Consider the following 17,625-nt stretch of genomic DNA (forward strand, 5'->3'; position numbering starts at 1 on the left):
TAACAAACTTAATGAAACCACACCACAAAATATTTCAAATAAACAATCTACCTTTACATGTCAAGGAACTAGAAAAAAGAGTAACAAGCTAACTAGCAGAAGGAAGAATACAACAAAGTTAAGAGCAAAAATAAATGAAATAGAAAATAAAAAAACAATAGCAAGTATATTTAAAATGGATAACCAACAAGGACCTACTGCATAGTACAGGGAACTCTGCTTAATGTCATGTGGCAGCCTGGCTGGGAGGGGAGTTTAGGGAAGAATGGAGACATATATTTGTATGGCTGAGCCATTTTGCTGTACACCTTAAACTATCACATTGTTATGTAGCTATGCACCAATATAAAATAACAAGCTTTTTTTAAAAAAAAGAAAAACAGTAGGAAAAGATGAGTGAAACTAAGAGTTGTCTTTTTGAAAAAAATAAAGTTAACAGCATTTGGCCAGTCTAAGAAAAAAAAGTTCTAAATATTAAAATCAGAAATGAAAGAACAGGGACTTCCCTGGTGGTCTAGTGGTTGAGAATCCACCTTCCAATGTAGGGGGCACAGAATGCCCTGCAGCTGCTCAGCCTGCACGTTCTAGAGTCTGTGCTCCACAGCTAGAGAAGCCTCTGTGTGCCACAACAAAGATTCAGCCAAAATATATTTTTTTAAAAAATTTTAAGAAATAAAAGAAGAGACACTGCAACTGATGCCACAGAAACAAAGGATCATAAGAGACTATGATGCACAACTGTATGCCAACAAATTGGATAACCTGGAAAAAATGGGTAAATTCCTAAAAACATACTACAAATAAATCATGAAGAAATAGAAGGTATGAATAAACCTCTAACCAATAAAGAGATTGAATCAATAATCCAAAAACTTCTCAAGAAAGAAAAGTCCAGGACCAGATGGCTTCACTAATGAATTCTACCAAACATTTAAAGACAAAATTAACACCAATCCTCCTCTTTCAAAAAGCTAAAAAGGAGGGAACACTTCCAAATTCATTTTAAGAGGCCAGCATTACTCTGATGCATAAGCCAGACAAAAACTCCCCAAGGAAACTACATGCCAATAGCCCTGATGTATACAGGTGCAAAAATCTGCAGCAAACTTCTAACAAACCAAATTCAATAGCATAGTAAAATGATTATAAAGCATGACAAAGTGAGATTTATTCCTGGGATACAAGGATGTTTCAATATACAAAAACCAATTGATGTGATACACAACATTAATAGAATAAAGAATGAAAATCATATGATCATCTCAATAGATGCAGAAAAAGCATCTGAAAAAAATCCAACAACTATAATGATAAAAACTCTTAATAAACTAGGTATAGAAAAAAATGTACCTCATCATTATAAAGAATATATATGACAAGCCCACACCAACATACTCAATGATGAAAAGCTGAAAGTTTATCCTTTAAGATCACAAACAAGATAAGGATGTCCACTCTCACCCTTTTACTTAACACAGTATCAGAAGCCTTAGCCAGAGAAATTAGGCAAGAAATGGAAATAAAAGCCATTCTAATAAGAAAAGATATAAATGTGTACATGTTTGCAGAAAATATGATCTTATGTATGTACATGTGTGCATTCTAAATTGCTTCAGTCATGTCCAACTCTTTGTAACCCTATGGACTGTAGCCTGCTAGGCTCCTCTGTCCATGGGATTCTCCAGTCAAGAATACTGCAGTGGGTTGCTATGCCCTCCTCCAGGGGATCTTCATGACCCAAGGACCAAACCCATGTCTCCTGCATCTCCTGCATTGGCAGGCAGGTTCTTTACTACTAGCGCCACGTGAGAAGACAAATCTCATGTACAGAAAACACTAAAGATTCCATTCTTTAAAAAATTATTAGAAGGATACATATGTATACTTATGGTTGATTCATGTTGTAGGTCAGAAGCCGACATAATATTGTAAAGCAATTATTTATTGCTCCAATTAAAAATAAATTTTAAAAAAGTTTAGAAGGAAAAAAGCTATTAGAACTAATAAATTCAGTAAAGTTGCAAGTTACAGAATCAGCATACAAAAATCAGTCACATTTCTATAGACTAACAATGAACTATCTGAAAAGGAATATCAGAAAACAATCCTATTTACAATAGCAAGGAAAAGAATAACCTTAACTAAAGAGGTGAAAGACCTGTATACTGAAAACTATCAATACACATCACTGATGAAAGAAATTAATAGGATACAAACAAATGGAAAATATTCTGTGTTTACTGACTGGAAGAATTAATATTGTTAAAATGTCCATACTACCCAAAATAATCTACAGATTCAATGTACTATGAATATACCAGAGGCATTTTTTACAGAAATAGAAAAAGTAATCCTAAAATTTATATGAAACCACAAAAGACAGTGAAGAGGCAAATCAATATCGAGAAAGAAGAACGAAGCTGCAGAATCACAGTTCCTAATTTCAAAATATATTACAAAACTAGAATAATCAAAACAATATGGCACAATATCATTTTAATTAAAACATAAAATCAAAACAGAGTAGAAAGCCCAGAAATATATCTATGAATATGTGGTCAGTTAATATTTGACAAGGAATACACAATGGGAAAAAGACAGTTTCTTCAACAGAAAGTGTAAGAAAACCGGATATCCACATTCAAAAGAATGAAACTGGATCCTTACTTTACATACACAAATATCAACTCAAAATGGATTAAAGGTTTAAACACCCAAACTGTAAAATGCCTAGAAAGAAAGACAGAGGGGGAAAGCCTCACTACACTGGCCTTGGAAATGATTTCATAGGTATGACACCAAAAGCACAAGCAACAAAAGCAAAAATAAACAAGTGATACTACATCAAACTAAGAAGTTTCTACACAGTAAAGGCAGTAATTTCTTTGCCTTCCCTGATATGATAGGTCAGTTGGTAAAGAGTCCACCTGCAATGCAGGAGACCCCCGTTCAATTCCTGGGTTGGGAAGTTCCCTTAGAGAAGAGATAGGCTACCCACTCCAGTATTCTTGGGCTTCCCTTGTAGCTCAGCTGGTAAAGAATCCACCTGCAATGCTGGAGACCTGAGTTCCATCCCTGGGTCCAGAAGATCCCCTGGAGAAGGGAAAGGCTACCCAGTCCAGAATTCTGGCCTGGAGAATTCCACGGACTGTATAGTCCAAGAGATTGCAAAGAGCTGGACACAACTGAACAACTTTCACTTCACTTCACTTTCACTTCACAAAGGCAATAATTAATGGACAACCTATGGAATGGGAGAAAATATTAGCAAATCACATTGAAAAGTGGCTATTCTTTAAAATAACATGAGGAACCCCTACAACTCAATAGTTTAAAAAAAAAAAACTAATAACCCAATTTGAAAATGCACTAAAGGGCTTCCGTGGTGGCTCACTGGTCAAGAATTCACCTGCCAATGCAGGAGACACAGGTCAGATCCCTGATGCAGAGAAGCTGAGCCGTGTGCCACGACTACTGAGCCTGTGCCCTAGAGCCCAGGGCCCAGCTACTGAAGCCCGGGTGCCCTAGAGCCCAGGGCCCAGCTGCTGAAGCCCGGGTGCCCTAGAGCCCAGGGGCCCAACTGCTGAAGCCCGGGTGCCCTAGAGCCCAGGGGCACAACTGCTGAAGCCCAGGTGCCCTAGAGCCCCTGCTCCACAACAGGAGAGGCCACCTCAATGAGAAGCCCTCACACCACAGCTAAAGCGTGGCTCCTGCTCTCCACAACTGGAGAAAAGCCCCCGCTCTCCAAACTAGAGAAAAACCCACATACAGCAAAAATAAGTAAATAATATATATATTTTAATGAACTAAAGACTTAAATAAACATTTATATAAGGAACACATACAAAAGGCCAATGGTATATGAAAAAATGTTCAACATCACTAATCATCAGAGAAATTCAAATCAAAACCACAATGAGATATCACATCACACTTGTCAAGTTGACCATCATAAAACACACACACACACACACACACACACACACACACAAAGATAAGAAGTATTGGTTAGAATACAGAGAAATTGGAACCCTTGTATGTCGTTGCTGGGAATGCAAAATGGTGCCACTGCTATGGAAAACAATACGGAATATTTCCCTAAAAATTAAAAATACAACTACCATATAACCCAGCAGTTCTGCTTGTGGGTATTAATTCAGAAGAATTTAAATTGGGACCTCTGAAAGACACTAGTGCTTTTATGTTTATTACAGCAATATTTAAAATAGCCAAAATGTGGAGATAACACAAATATCAACCAACAGAAGAATGGATAAAGAAAACGTGGTATATATGTACAATAGAATATTCTTTGACCTTAAAAAAAAGGAAATTATGCAATATGCAATAGCATAAATGAACCTTGAAGACATTATACTAGGAAAAATAAGTCAAGCACAGAAAGGTAAATATTGAATACTTCCACAAATATAAGGTATCTAAAATAATCAAATTCATAGAATCAAAGAGTGGAATGGTGGTTGCCAGGGGCTAGAGAGAGGGGGAAATGGGGAATTACTAACCAATTCCAGTCAAGAAAGATAAATAAGCTCTAGAGATCTGCTGTTCAACACGGCACCTGTAGTCAACAGTAATACGCACTTAGAAACCGGTTAAAAGGGTAGATCTTATGTTAAGTGATCCTCTTACTACAAAATAAAGTACGATCTGTAATAAAAATGGTCTTTGACTATAGATAGTTCAAGAAGCACTGTTCTGGACCAGGGATCAGCAAACTTTTCCTGTAAAGAGTTAAACAGTAAACGTGGGCTTTTCAGGCCTATCAGTCTGTTACAATTGCACAGCTTTGGAGTTATAGCATGAAAGCAGCCATAGACAGTATGTAAGCAATGTGACTGTTTCTAAAATTTTATGTTAAAAAAAAAAAGATGGGCCAGACTTGATCCACAGGCTGTAGTCTGCCCACCCCTGTTGCAGCCATGAACTTCCAGGGAACAGATGTCTCATTTGTTTTACTCTCCTTTTTCTCTTCAGTGTTTAAAACATCCCTTACATAATAGGTACTCAATAATTATACATCAAACAGATGAATAGCCTACTTTATGAAGCAGGTACAAGCCTTGCTTGAACTGACATAGATGTCATATGTCCAGGGCTATCCATGCCATGGATGACAATGGTAAGAATGTTAGGTGACTTTGGTTAACCATGGATAAACAGATAAAACCCTCAGATACTCCAGGGATCAAATATAGTCTGGGAAGCAAAGGCAATCACCAGTTGCTTGAGAGAAGAAAGAAATAGGGTATTGGCACTTGGTAGGGTTTTAAGGAAGCTGTGAAAGTTTGGGAAGCATGGTGCATGTGAGCCAGTCATGTCTGACTCTCTGTGACCCCATGGACTGTAGCCCACCAGGTTCCACTGTCCATGGCATCTTTCAGGCAAGAATACTGGGGTGGGTTGCCATTTCCTACTACAGGGAGTTTTCCCAACCAAGGGATCAAACCTGCTTCTCCTGCACTGGCAGGCAGATTCTTTACCACTGAGCCACCTGGGAAACTAACAGTGGTGTGTGATGGACACATCACTTGGCTGAGATTGGAGAGCATGAGCGAGAGGTGGCAATGACCCAGACGGCAGCAGTGTCCTCTAACAAGGCTCTCGACTTAGTGTTCCAGGTAGATTGCCTAGAAGGAAGACTGTTGACTATCTCCTTGTCCTTTTCCTCTTTAAAAACCTCTGATGATACCACAAGAGTGTGATGGAGGAGAGAAACATTCCAAGGCAGCTCCAAGCACCTCAAGTAGACACCACAAGCAAGGCTTACCAACCCAAGTTGAAAAAATATAAGGACAAGAAGTTATCATTAAAATTAAACAGCAGCATATGTGCCCAAGGAGTGTGTGAAGATCACCTCTGGGGCAAGGGAACAATATTGGAAAGGGAATAACAATGCAAGTTAACTGTATTGTCCTCTTATCAATAGAATCCTCAGAAGTATAAATCATGGCTGAATTCAGCAGAACTGATTGCTTCCAAATGTCCCATCTCCAAGCGTTGTGTCTGTCGCTCAATCGTGTCTGACTCTTTGTGACCTCATGGACTATAGCCTCTTAGGCTCCCCTGTCCCTGGAGTTCTCCAGGCCAGAATACTGGAGTGGGATTCCCTTCTCCAGGGGATCTTCCCAACCCAGGGATCGAACCTGGGTCTCCTGCATTACAGGCGGATTATTTAGCACCTGAGCCACCAGCTGCTGCTGCTGCTAAGTCACTTCAGTCGTGTCCGACTCTGTGCGACCCCATAGACAGCAGCCCACCAGACTCCCCTGTCCCTGGGATTCTCCAGGCAAGAACACTGGAGTGGGTTGCCCAGGGAAGCCCCTAAATTGCTAAGGTTGGGTCCAAAATCCTCTAACTGACATCAAACGTCCTTCATCATTTGGTTCCAATCTGCCTTTCTCATCACTTCATGCCAGAAACCCCTTGCCCAGTATATACTGTTCCTAGAGCCACACCAGACCATTTATGCTTTCCCTCAACGTGTCTCTTGCTTGACACCTTTGCTCTAGCTATTCTCTTCCCTGCAAAGCCTTTCTCTTCCTCTTGGAGAACTAGACTGTGAAACCTTCATGGCTCACTTAACCAGACAGTTTCTTGCTCTTTCCACTGCTCTGCCATTACATTCTACCCCAATTATTTGTCTGCACATCTGCCTATGTACTGAGACAAGGAGCTCCTTGAAAGCTAGTTTTAATATATGCTGCTGCTTAAGCAGAATTAGCAAAAGTCAAACAGTCCATGATCTGCATTTAAAGCAATTATAGCTGTATTTTCTCCTGCATTCTCTCTTACTACATTGATTTTCCTTCCTGCATTCATCCCTTCCCAGCTGAATCTTTCCTTTTGCTCTTCTCAGACCCAGACCCAGGAGAAAAATCTGTCTATGCAAGGTTGACAAGCTTATCTGTAAGAAGGGCCAAATAAATATTTCAACTGTATTTTTAAATTACTGAATGTCCAAGCCCACAAAGACATTTTAAAGGACCTTTCAATCTCATGGGCATTTTCAGGGAAGAGTATCTAATATATTCATCTAATATGCTTTTATTAGTTAATTTACATATAACTTATCAACATAATGTACTCTCAGTCATTATACCCCAAATTTAACACATTTCCTTAGGAAGCATAACAATCTATTTTTTGTTTTGGGTGTTGGTTTTTGTTTTGGGTGTTGTTTTTGCCAACTGTAACTTGATATATAACAATATTAATTAAACTGAATTTGCAGTTTCTTCAGAATAAAATTTCCAAATGAGTCAACAGAGTGCAAGATCTGAGTACCATCCATCCGTGGACTACAGTGGACTCCAATGTTATCTTTGCTTCCTTCCATCTTTCCTCGCTTCCTCCCTCCCTCTTTTCTCCCACCCCCTCTCTCACCCGCCCTTGGTTTTTCTCTTTCTTTTCTTTTCTTTCTTTCTTAATTTGTTGTGTCATGAAACAGTTTAATATCAAAACACTTTACTTTTATCTTGATAAAAAATATATTGTAAAGCTATTTGAGGTTACATGGAACACACTCAAAAGCTGTAGCACCAAAATGAAGCAGTCTGGATTTTGCAGTTAATAAACATCGTTTTGACATTTTATTTCATAATAAGTCTTGAAAAAGTAGATTCATTCTTTCCAGATTTTTCTCACTTAAAACACTTATCAAGGTACAGGTTTTCCTTTTGTGACCCCTCAAACAAAATGACAGGTGTGCCAAGCAATGCAGATTAAAATGGGCATGCTTGCTTAGCAACCATTTCCTGAGCAAAGTACTGTGCTGGGCATAGGCAAAGGAAAAAAAGTCTCATGCATCTTGAGAATCTACCAGATGTGGTCCAATTAAGAGCCGAGTAATGAAGGCGAGGCGAGGCTCTGATGATAGGCTCATCCGTGAGAGGGAACTGCGTGCGGAACTGACTCCGCCACAGATGTTGGGAAGACCCCAGTGAGAGAGCACCACTCTATCCGCAACACTGTAGCAAACAGTAAGGGGAAGCCTAGGAGACAGCCCCCCAGGTGGCCGCCACAGGGCAACAGGAGCACTTCTTACCGTGAGGTGCCAAATGACCCGAGTGCGGTCCTCCAGGATTCACAGGAAGGCAAGGAAGTCATGTCAGCAGTACCCGTGAGGCCAGACAATTAACGTTTTCCTAATCGGTATTTCTAGATCCAAGCAAGAATAAGGCAGAGCATCACATTTTCAGGGACAAATTACATCCAGTGGCACAGGCCCCACATATCAAGGGGGTGGCCCATTAACAGAACTGAGACACAAAGTCAGAAGCCAGTTTAGGAGGAAAATCATGATGATGTATCACTGGATGGTTTAGGTTACTGTTCCCTCTCCTCAGTATTGGTCCTGAAGTTCAGGATGAGGCCGAACAGACTTGGGGGTTCAAGTGCAATCAGCAGGGGGGAGGAAAGCACTTCAGAATCCAACAAACAGGGCTGAGAATTGGTCCCTGATGTTATGACTTTCGCTGTAAGAACTGAGAGAGGGGCAGGGGAAATGGTCTCCAAGAAGAAATGTGAGTTACTGTTCATGGAGGAAGAGTTCACGGATATCAAGTTGGCAAAAACGAAAACTGTCCTCTGCTGTGAAGTTTAACACACTGCTGTTGTCTAATGAATAAACAGCAGGAAAATGATACAATTATTCATGTAAGATTTTAAGTATTGGACAGAATTAAAGCTTTCAGTTTGTTGAAAGTTCTAAGTGCACTTTGGACTGATGATTGAGTCTCATGTGGAATACACTAATGAACTTTGCTCTCTCTTGGTTTCTTTCTCTCTCTCCCTCCCCCGCCTTCTCCTCTAGCTACTGAAATCTAAAATCCTAAAGCTATTAAATATATACTTATAGCTGATAGTATACATACAGAATGTGCTTCAAGAACGTGCAATCATTCTTTCCAGTACTGCAGGGTCAATACAGCTAATTAGTGACATCTAGAAATTCTAGAAAGATAAAGAGATAAATGCTATTTGAGATCAAATTCATGGCCATCGTTGATCTAGCTCAGGAGTAGAGAATGGGTTGATTCTATGACAGCAAGTACCAAAGCCTAGGAACTGATACCAAAACCATACTCAGCTTCCTTTTACAGCAGGTAGGGATTTTCATCATAAGCCAATGGTATTTTTTTCGAAATCACGCCTTTACTAACTGTGAGTTTAGACCCATAAGTGGGTTTGTAAAACCCTTTCAGTGGATTGGGACTAGATTTTTAACTAAGCTGAAAAGAAAACAGAGCTGAAGCATAGAGAAGACAAGTAAAGACAAAAAAGAAAACATATGTTTTAGTTGTGTGTGTGTATGTGTGTGTGCTGGGTCCCTACACAAATACATTTTTTTCTATGGATTACATTTTAAAAATACAGACATAGACTAGACAGGGATATAAATATATATAGCTATGTAAAAGATATTGCTGGCAAAGTCACCCAAAATACCACCATCAATCCCATGGAAGGCATTCTCCACCATAATATTCAGGAGTATCTACAAAAATACAATTATAATAAAAAATGACTACCTTTGACAAGGCCAGTGATAACTAAAAGTTAAAATTTAAAACAAAGAACAAGTTACTTAGTTTTGAAGACAAACTTCAAACTTAAGCTGAACTTCTCCAAACTTAATTTTCTCATGTTAAAAAAAAAAAAATTGGAGATGATTTAAAGAATGTCTAAGCTCTCAGAATACTTGATTCTATTCTTCTGTTCTGCCAATCCCAAATCTAAGTATTGTCATTCACTTTCCTCCAATAGTAACATTCAACATTTTCATACAAAATAAGTATGACGACTTTCTTACCTCAAGGAAGTTTCTTTTTCCCTAAAGAATGAATTTTCATTCAACAAAGAAAATGTGGAAGAAAGAAAATCACTCTGAGGCCTAACATTTGAAACAAATGTTGAAAATTTTTCTAAGCAGCATAAATTGTGAAATTCTTTCAGAGAGATTTACTTTAAACTATAAAATAAGAACAAGTTTACAGATTACATTATATTGGGTCTTGTCTTTTGACTTATACCTTTCAGTTATGCAGGCTATACAAATGTTTCCTGATAAAATAGAAAGCCAATCAGTATAACACTGCAGTGTCAGCCTGTGTGTTGGCAGAAATGCCCATTGATATTTTAGAGTGGGGGTGAACACTGGAATTCTTTTTAAACAGAGTATCAGCTGCATAATTCTCCTCTGATCTCACACCCACTTGCGCCGATCTTCCTTTTTCTCTGCCCAGGAACAGAGTGGAAAGAGATCAGAACACAAGTCTTAACACTCCCATTCTGCTCAACTCCAGTTCAAAGGCAGAAAAGAAATCCAAGCAGGGTGTGGTTACACTTGCGGGATGTGCGTTTGGCCAGAGCCTGAGCACTGTTATCTCATCTGTTTTATCCACTCCCTGTGCTCTCCTATCTCTGATTCATTCCTTCTCAACCCTGTGAACCTTGAACAGAAAGAACTGCATTTTAGGACTAGCGCAGAGTGACGCTGCTGCTGCTGCTGCTGCTGCTGCTGCTGCTGCTAAGTCACTTCAGTCATGTCCGACTCTGTGCAACCCCATAGACGGCAGCCCACCAGGCTCCCCCGTCCCTGGGATTCTCCAGGCAAGAACACTGGAGTGGGTTGCCATTTCCTTCTCCAATACATGAAGGTGAAAAGTGAAAGTGAAAGTGAAGTCGTGTCCAACTCTTAGCGACCCCATGGACTGCAGCCTACCAGGCTCCTCCATCCATGGGATTTTCCAGGCAAGAGTACTGGAGTGGGGTGCCATTGCCTTCTCCGGCAGAGTGACGCGCATCATCCAAACCCCAAGTTCTTGCTATGGTCCATAACGTACTCCACCATCAGGCATCTGCCTGTCCCTGTGGTCTCCGCTTCTGCAACCCTTCCCTCCCTTGCACTGCCCTTCCTGTGAGCCTCAGACCCTTCCAGCATCCTCCTGCCACACATGCTGCTCCCTTAGCGTTCTGCATGGCCTAATTCAGATCTCTACTCTACCTCTGAATCTAGAACTTTCTGGGGCCCATCACTCTGGATCCCATATACCTTGCTCTATTTTTCTTCACAGCATTTAAGTGCTTAGTTTGATATCTTCTGCTACAAAAATGGGCTTCAGGGTCAGATGCACTTAAGTCAGAACTCTGTCTCTGCCTTTGCTCTGATCTTAGACAAATTACATAACCATATAACTTGGAATCCATTTCCTTACTGGTAAAAATAAGTCATTGTATTGTTAAAATGGAATTACATGTAAAAGTTCTGAACTCAATGCCTTATTAATTTAGAACTCAAGTTTCATTAGAGCAAACACTCTGTAGGTTTAAAGCTGTTCTTTATCACCCAGGACACTACCAAGAAGTAGTTTAAAGAATATTCCACTTTGAAGGAAGGAAAAAGGAGAGGGAGGGAAGGAGAGGAGTAAATACAAATGAAGGAAGGAGAAAGAACGATTATGTAATCAATTTAAATTATGATTATTGTTATTCAATTTCTTCTACCAAAGTGGCTCTAAAATGTTTGTCTGAAAGAAGACATGCATGGTAAATGAATACAAACCTAACTTTTCCTAATGGACAAGACATCCTCATCTTCCTTCTCACCATCTGATTCCTAAAGGCTATTCATTCCTTATTTCTAATAACATATGAAAATAAACAAATAAACTAAAACATGAGAAATAACATCCTGATGCTCAAATAGCAGTGGTATAGGTTAGATAGGCAGTAGTTGAGACCCAGAGTCTAGAGAGACCTGCTAAAATGAGATGGTCCACATAGCTGATAACCCATAGCTATAAAGGTCTCCAGACAAGAGCATGAATTCTTTGCAAGTTCTATGTTAGAGACTCTGTGGCAGGCAAGCAAGCAAAGCTCAGAATCACAGGTATCTGTCAACAGGTAATGGGAAGAAGTCCAGATAGACATGAAATCAGCATCATGGAAATCTAACAGTGGTCCTCCAGCTAAATGTGAGTTCCATGAGGTCAGGGACTTTCTCTTCCATATCCACAACACCTGACCAATTCTTGGGTATTGTGCATCCTCAATGATTATTTATGGAATGAATAAATTATGAATCAATTAAGATTATTTTTCAATTGAAGGCAACTGCTCTAACTTCTTAAACAAAAAAAACAAAATAACTAAGCAAGCCAGGTTTAGATCTGACTACAGAAGCAGGGCCCAAACATTAACATCAGGTTGTAGTCTCTTCATTTTTTCCTTTGAATGACTTTATTCTCAAACTATCAACACTTCCTAGGGCTACATGTTTTGTAGACGTGCATCAGGAAAATTCACACATATGAATCGGGTGGGCAGGGGATACATAAAGCTAAGGAACAAACTTTGTAGGCAGTGGCGGCGGTGATTTAGTCCCTAAGTCATGTCCAACTCTTGCGATCCCATGGACTGTAGCCTGTCAGGCTTCTCTGTTCATGGGATTCTCCAGGCAAGAATACTGGAGTGGGTTGCCATTTCTTCTTCAGGGGATCTTCCCGACCCAGGAATCGAACCTGGGTGTCCTGCATTGCAGGCAGATGATTTACCAACTGAGCTATGTGGCAGGAGCATGGTGGAAGGGTCTGAGGCTCAGAAGGAGGGTGGAGCATGTTGCATTGCCTCTGCTTGGGACACATACCGTTTTTGAGCCATTCACTGGAGCACTCGAGTCAAGGAAATGAAAAGCACTGATTGTCTGAAGCCCCTTAGAGGATAGCATACAGTATTCACAGTAACCACCTGTGCTGACAGAAAAGATTAGAAGGTAGGATAGTAAGGGAAATCTGGTTATGGTTATTGCTGGGAATCACTGTGAATGAATCTGGGCTCCATAAACAATAAATGTAACATTGAGGCAGTGGGACCAGGCACGAGGGTGCCACCCTGAATCAGGGTAGTTCTGTAGCAGGGACCCAAGAGAGAGGTCTAGAACAGGTTCCAGTCTCCGAGAGCACTGACTGGAGGCAATGCTGGAGGTCTTGGAGCGAGACTTAGGTTAGTCACAGAAGTATGACTCAGTCAGGAGCCAACCTGATTAAGAACCATTACTAAAACTAACGGGAAAGGCAAGACTGCAAGTGTAGCTAAAGCAGGATTTGACATTAAGCTCTCAAATGCTTCCCTTGAATGAGAATATGGTTGGCTTTGGTGAAGTTGAAAAGGTGGTAGCATTCATTGATAAATTAGAGTATGTGGGGTATTTCCACTCCAGTATTCTTGTATGGGGGCTTCCCTGGTAGCTCAGCTGGTAAAGAGTCCACCTGCAATGCAGGAGACCCTGGTTCAATTCCTGGTTTGGGAAGTTCCCCTGGAGAAGGGATAGGCTACCAACGCCAGTATTCTTGGGCTTCCCTGGTGGCTCAGACGGTAAAGAATCTGCCCGCATTGTGGGAGACCTGGGTTTGATCCCTGGGTTGGGAAGATCCCTGGAGGAGGGCATGGCAACCCACTCCAGTATTCTTATCTGGAGAATCCCCATGAACAGAGGAGCCTGGCAGGCTACAGACCATGGGGTTGCAAAGAGTTGGACATGACTAAGCACAGCACATGTTTCTGAATTAATGAATAAAATTCTATTTTATTGGAATCTTCTGATTAGGCTACATGATTTACTTTAATCAGAGATTACTTGCAGATTAATTACTTTGCAGATCCAGAGGCCTGAGGTTCAGTACATGCAGATTATACACATGACAATGGAAAAAAAACATTCCAAACTTGGGCTGTCTCCCATAATTATAATTATAGATAGCCTACTTTACACTGTCATTCTGAAGAAGACCCAGAATATCTTTGCATCAATTTGAAAACTCTATCATATAGTGTGACTTTGTGTTACTTTCATTGCTTAATCAATGAAAGGCTCTGGGTAAACAGTGACACAACATTCTTACCATGAGAAAACAACGAACTTTCTTCTGAATTTATGGATTAATAGACTTGGTTATATGTAATAATTTTGGCTCACCTACTTAAATGGTGCTTTGATTATGTAAGATAATAAAATTTTTAATCATGTTTCTAGGTTACCACATATGTTTATCTTTTGTTTGGATTATGATATATGACCTGCTTTAACTATTCAGTCAAGAGACATTATGTTTATAAGTATGTGTTTACAGTAAAATTGCTTAGATGAATCTATAATAGGATATGATTCTAATACCTAGAATTTTTATTTAATGTGCCTTCTTCTTACTCTTCTTTGCAAAAACCTTCATTTAGGGGGAAAAAGTTATCATTTTAAAAGGCTAAAATTACCTATTGATTTTTTACATTTGTATATTGTAACCAAATGGTTATATTAAAATGGTTGCATTTTAAAATATAACCAAAACCTCTTTTTAAGGACTATTTTTGTCTTTCTTTTTTAAAAAAATGTATCATTTTAGAGAATATGTATCTTGTAATCCAGAAGTGATACTGATGAATCTGCTCAAGACAGAGCCTTAGTGCTGTATGATGAAAAGACTATAGGTAATGGATGCTTTACAGAAACAAGTGATCTACAGTTTAACCAAAAGCTCAAGGGCAAACAAGAGGCACAAGTTAGGGATAATGTTATGTTCAGAAGCATATTGGTATATTTTAGAACTGACCAAATATGCAAAATGAACTGTCAAATTATTCCAAAACGTTTAGAGCTTCGTTCTTTGAAAATAATACATTAAGCTATTTATGAGTTTTGTATTTTTCTGTATATATGCATTATACTTTAATTTAAAAATCTTACTTAATAACTTCACACCCTCTAACACATATAATTGTGTTTGAGCAAGTTTGAGCAAGTCCCCTTGGACTGCAAGGAGATCAAACCAGTCAATCCTAAAGGAAATCAGTCCTGAATATTCATTGGACGGACTGATGCTGAAGCTGAAACTCCAATTTTGGCCACCTGATGCAAAGAACTGACTTACTGGAAAAGACCCTGATGCTAGGAAAGATTGAAGGCAGGAGGAGAAGGAAACAACAGAGGACTAGATGGTTGCATGGCATCACCAACTCCATGGACATGAGCTTGAGCAAGCTCCATGAGTTGGTGATGGACAGGGAGGCCTGGCGTGCTGCAGTCCATGGGGTCGCAAAGAGTTGGGCACGACTGAGTGACTGAACTGAACTGAACACATATAACAGGAACCTGATATGATGAATTCTAAACTATCAATACAAAAAAAATAAAACTCACTGTTATTTTATCTTTTTCTTGACATGCAGCACTTAATTCATGGCAAGAACTGCCTGTTTCTACTAATGATTTATAATGTGCTAGCCATTCAGGTATGACCTAGATCAAATCCCTTATGATTATACAGAGAAAGTGAGAAATATATTTAAGGGACTAGATCTGATAGACAGAGTACCTGATGAACTATGGGCAGAGGTTTGTGACATTGTACAGGAAACAGGGATCAAGACCATCCCCATGGAAAAGAAATGCAAAAAAGCAAAATGACTGTCTGAGGAGTCCTTACAAATAGCTGTGAGAAGAAGAGAAGCGAAAAGCAAAGGAGAAAAGGAAAGATATAAGCATCTGAATGGCTGGGTTTCAAAGAATAGCAAGGAGAGATAAGCAAGCCTTCCTCAGCCATCAATGCAAAGAAATAGAGGAAAACAACAGAATGGGAAAGACTAGAGATCTCTTCAAGAAAATTAGAGATATCAAGGGAATATTTCATACAAAGATGGGCTCAATAAAGGACAGGAATGGTATGGACCTAACATAAGCAGAAGATGTTAAGAAGAGGTGGCAAGAATACACAGAACTGTACAAAAAAGATCTTCACGACCCAGATAATTACGATGGTGTGATCACTCACCTAGAGCCAGACATTCTGGAATGTGAAGTCAAGTGGGCCTTAGAAAGCATCACTATGAACAAAGCTAGTGGAGGTGATGGCATTCCAGTTGAGCTATTTCAAATCCTGAAAGATGATGCTGTGAAAGAGCTGCAATCAATATGCCAGCAAATTTGGAAAACTCAGCAGTGGCCACAGGACTGGAAAAGGTCAGTTTTCATTGCAATCCCAAAGATAGGCAATGCCAAAGAATACTCAAACTACCGCACAATTGCACTCATCTCACACGCTAGTAAAGTAATGCTCAAAATTCTCCAAGCCAGGCTTCAGCAATACGTGATCCATGAACTTCTAGATGTTCAAGCTGGTTTTAGAAAAGGCAGAGGAACCAGAGATCAAATTGCCAACATCCATTGGATCATCAAAAAAACATCTACTTCTGCTTTATTGACTATGCCAAAGCCTTTGACTGTGTGGATCACAATAAACTGGAAAATTCTTTAAGAGATGGGAATACCAGACCACCTGACCTGCATCTTGAGAAACCTATATGCAGGTCAGGAAGCAACAGTTAGAACTGGACATGGAACAACAGACTGGTTCCAAATAGGAAAAGGAGTACGTCAAGGCTGTATATTGTCACCCTGCTTATTTAACTTACATGCAGAGTATATCATGAGAAACGCTGGGCTGGAAGAAGCACAAGCTGGAATCAAGTTTGCCGGGAGAAAGATCAATAACCTCAGATATGCAGATGACACCACCCTTATGGCAGAAAGTGAAGAGGAACTCAAAAGCCTCTTGATGAAAGTGAAAGAGGAGAGTGAAAAAGTTGGCTTAAAGCTCAACATTCAGAAAACTAAGATCATGGCATCTGGTCCCATTACTTCATGGCAAATAGATGGGGAAACAGTGGAAACAGTAACAGACTTTATTTTTGGAGGCTCCAAAATCACTGCAGATGGTGACTGCAGCCATGAAATTAAAGGACACTTACTCCTTGGAAGGAAAGTTATGACCAACCTAGATAGCATATTCAAAAGCAGAGACATTACTTTGCCAACAAAGGTCCGTCTAGTCAAGGCTATGGTTTTTCCAGTGGTCATGTATGGATGTGAGAGTTGGACTATAAAGAAAGCTGAGTGCCGAAGAATTGATGTTTTTGAACTGTGGTGCTGGAGAAGACTCTTGAGAGTCCCTTGGACTGCAAGGACATCCAACCAGTCCATTCTGAAGGAGATCAGCCCTGGGATTTCTTTGGAAGGAATGATGCTAAAGCTGAAACTCCAGTACTTTGGCCACCTCATGCGAAGAGTTGACTAATTGGAAAAGACCTGATGCTGGGAGGGTTTGGGGCAGGAGGAGAAGGGGACGACAGAGCATGAGATGGCTGGATGGCATCACTGACTCGATGCACATGAGTTTGGGTGAACTCTGGGAGTTGGTGATGGACAGGGAGGCCTGGCGTGCTGTGATTCATGGAGTCGCAAAGAGTCAGACACGACTGAGCGACTGAACTGAACTGACCTGAGCATGTATTAAAAGTTAAATGAAGATAATATCTGTAAAGTCAAGATTTATGTCACTTTCAAATGGCCTGATTTAATAAGTTCTGGAAACTCTAGTCATTCAGTGCTTACTAGACAACAGCACTGATATACTAGACTGAAGATTATTACAGCTTTATCTGTAGAGATATGGACCCTGGCCTTTCAGATTCTCAATTGCATAGTGACTTCCACCAAGGCATATACGTTACACAGTGCCTCTGGGTGTGTATGCATATGTGTGCCTGTAATGA

The 17,625-nt window shown here is 39.9% G+C and overlaps 1 long non-coding RNA gene across 6 annotated transcripts in view; it reads right to left on the reverse strand.

Moving 5' to 3' along the window:
* LOC129656329 (uncharacterized) overlaps positions 1 to 17,625 on the reverse strand; it is a 144,847-nt gene that overhangs the window by 115,748 nt on the left and 11,474 nt on the right. For 4 of the 6 annotated variants that reach the window (XR_008716334.1, XR_008716328.1, XR_008716333.1 and 1 more), the window contains exon 3: positions 8,066 to 8,178. This is a non-coding gene — a long non-coding RNA (uncharacterized LOC129656329). Of the gene's footprint in view, positions 1 to 8,065; positions 8,179 to 8,894; positions 8,974 to 17,625 lie in introns of all 6 variants that reach the window. The other 2 variants (XR_008716335.1, XR_008716340.1) reach the window with 1 other exon arrangement.

This window comes from Bubalus kerabau, chromosome 1 (assembly GCF_029407905.1).
Source record: "Bubalus kerabau isolate K-KA32 ecotype Philippines breed swamp buffalo chromosome 1, PCC_UOA_SB_1v2, whole genome shotgun sequence".
In the NCBI taxonomy this organism is placed as follows: domain Eukaryota; kingdom Metazoa; phylum Chordata; class Mammalia; order Artiodactyla; family Bovidae; genus Bubalus; species Bubalus kerabau.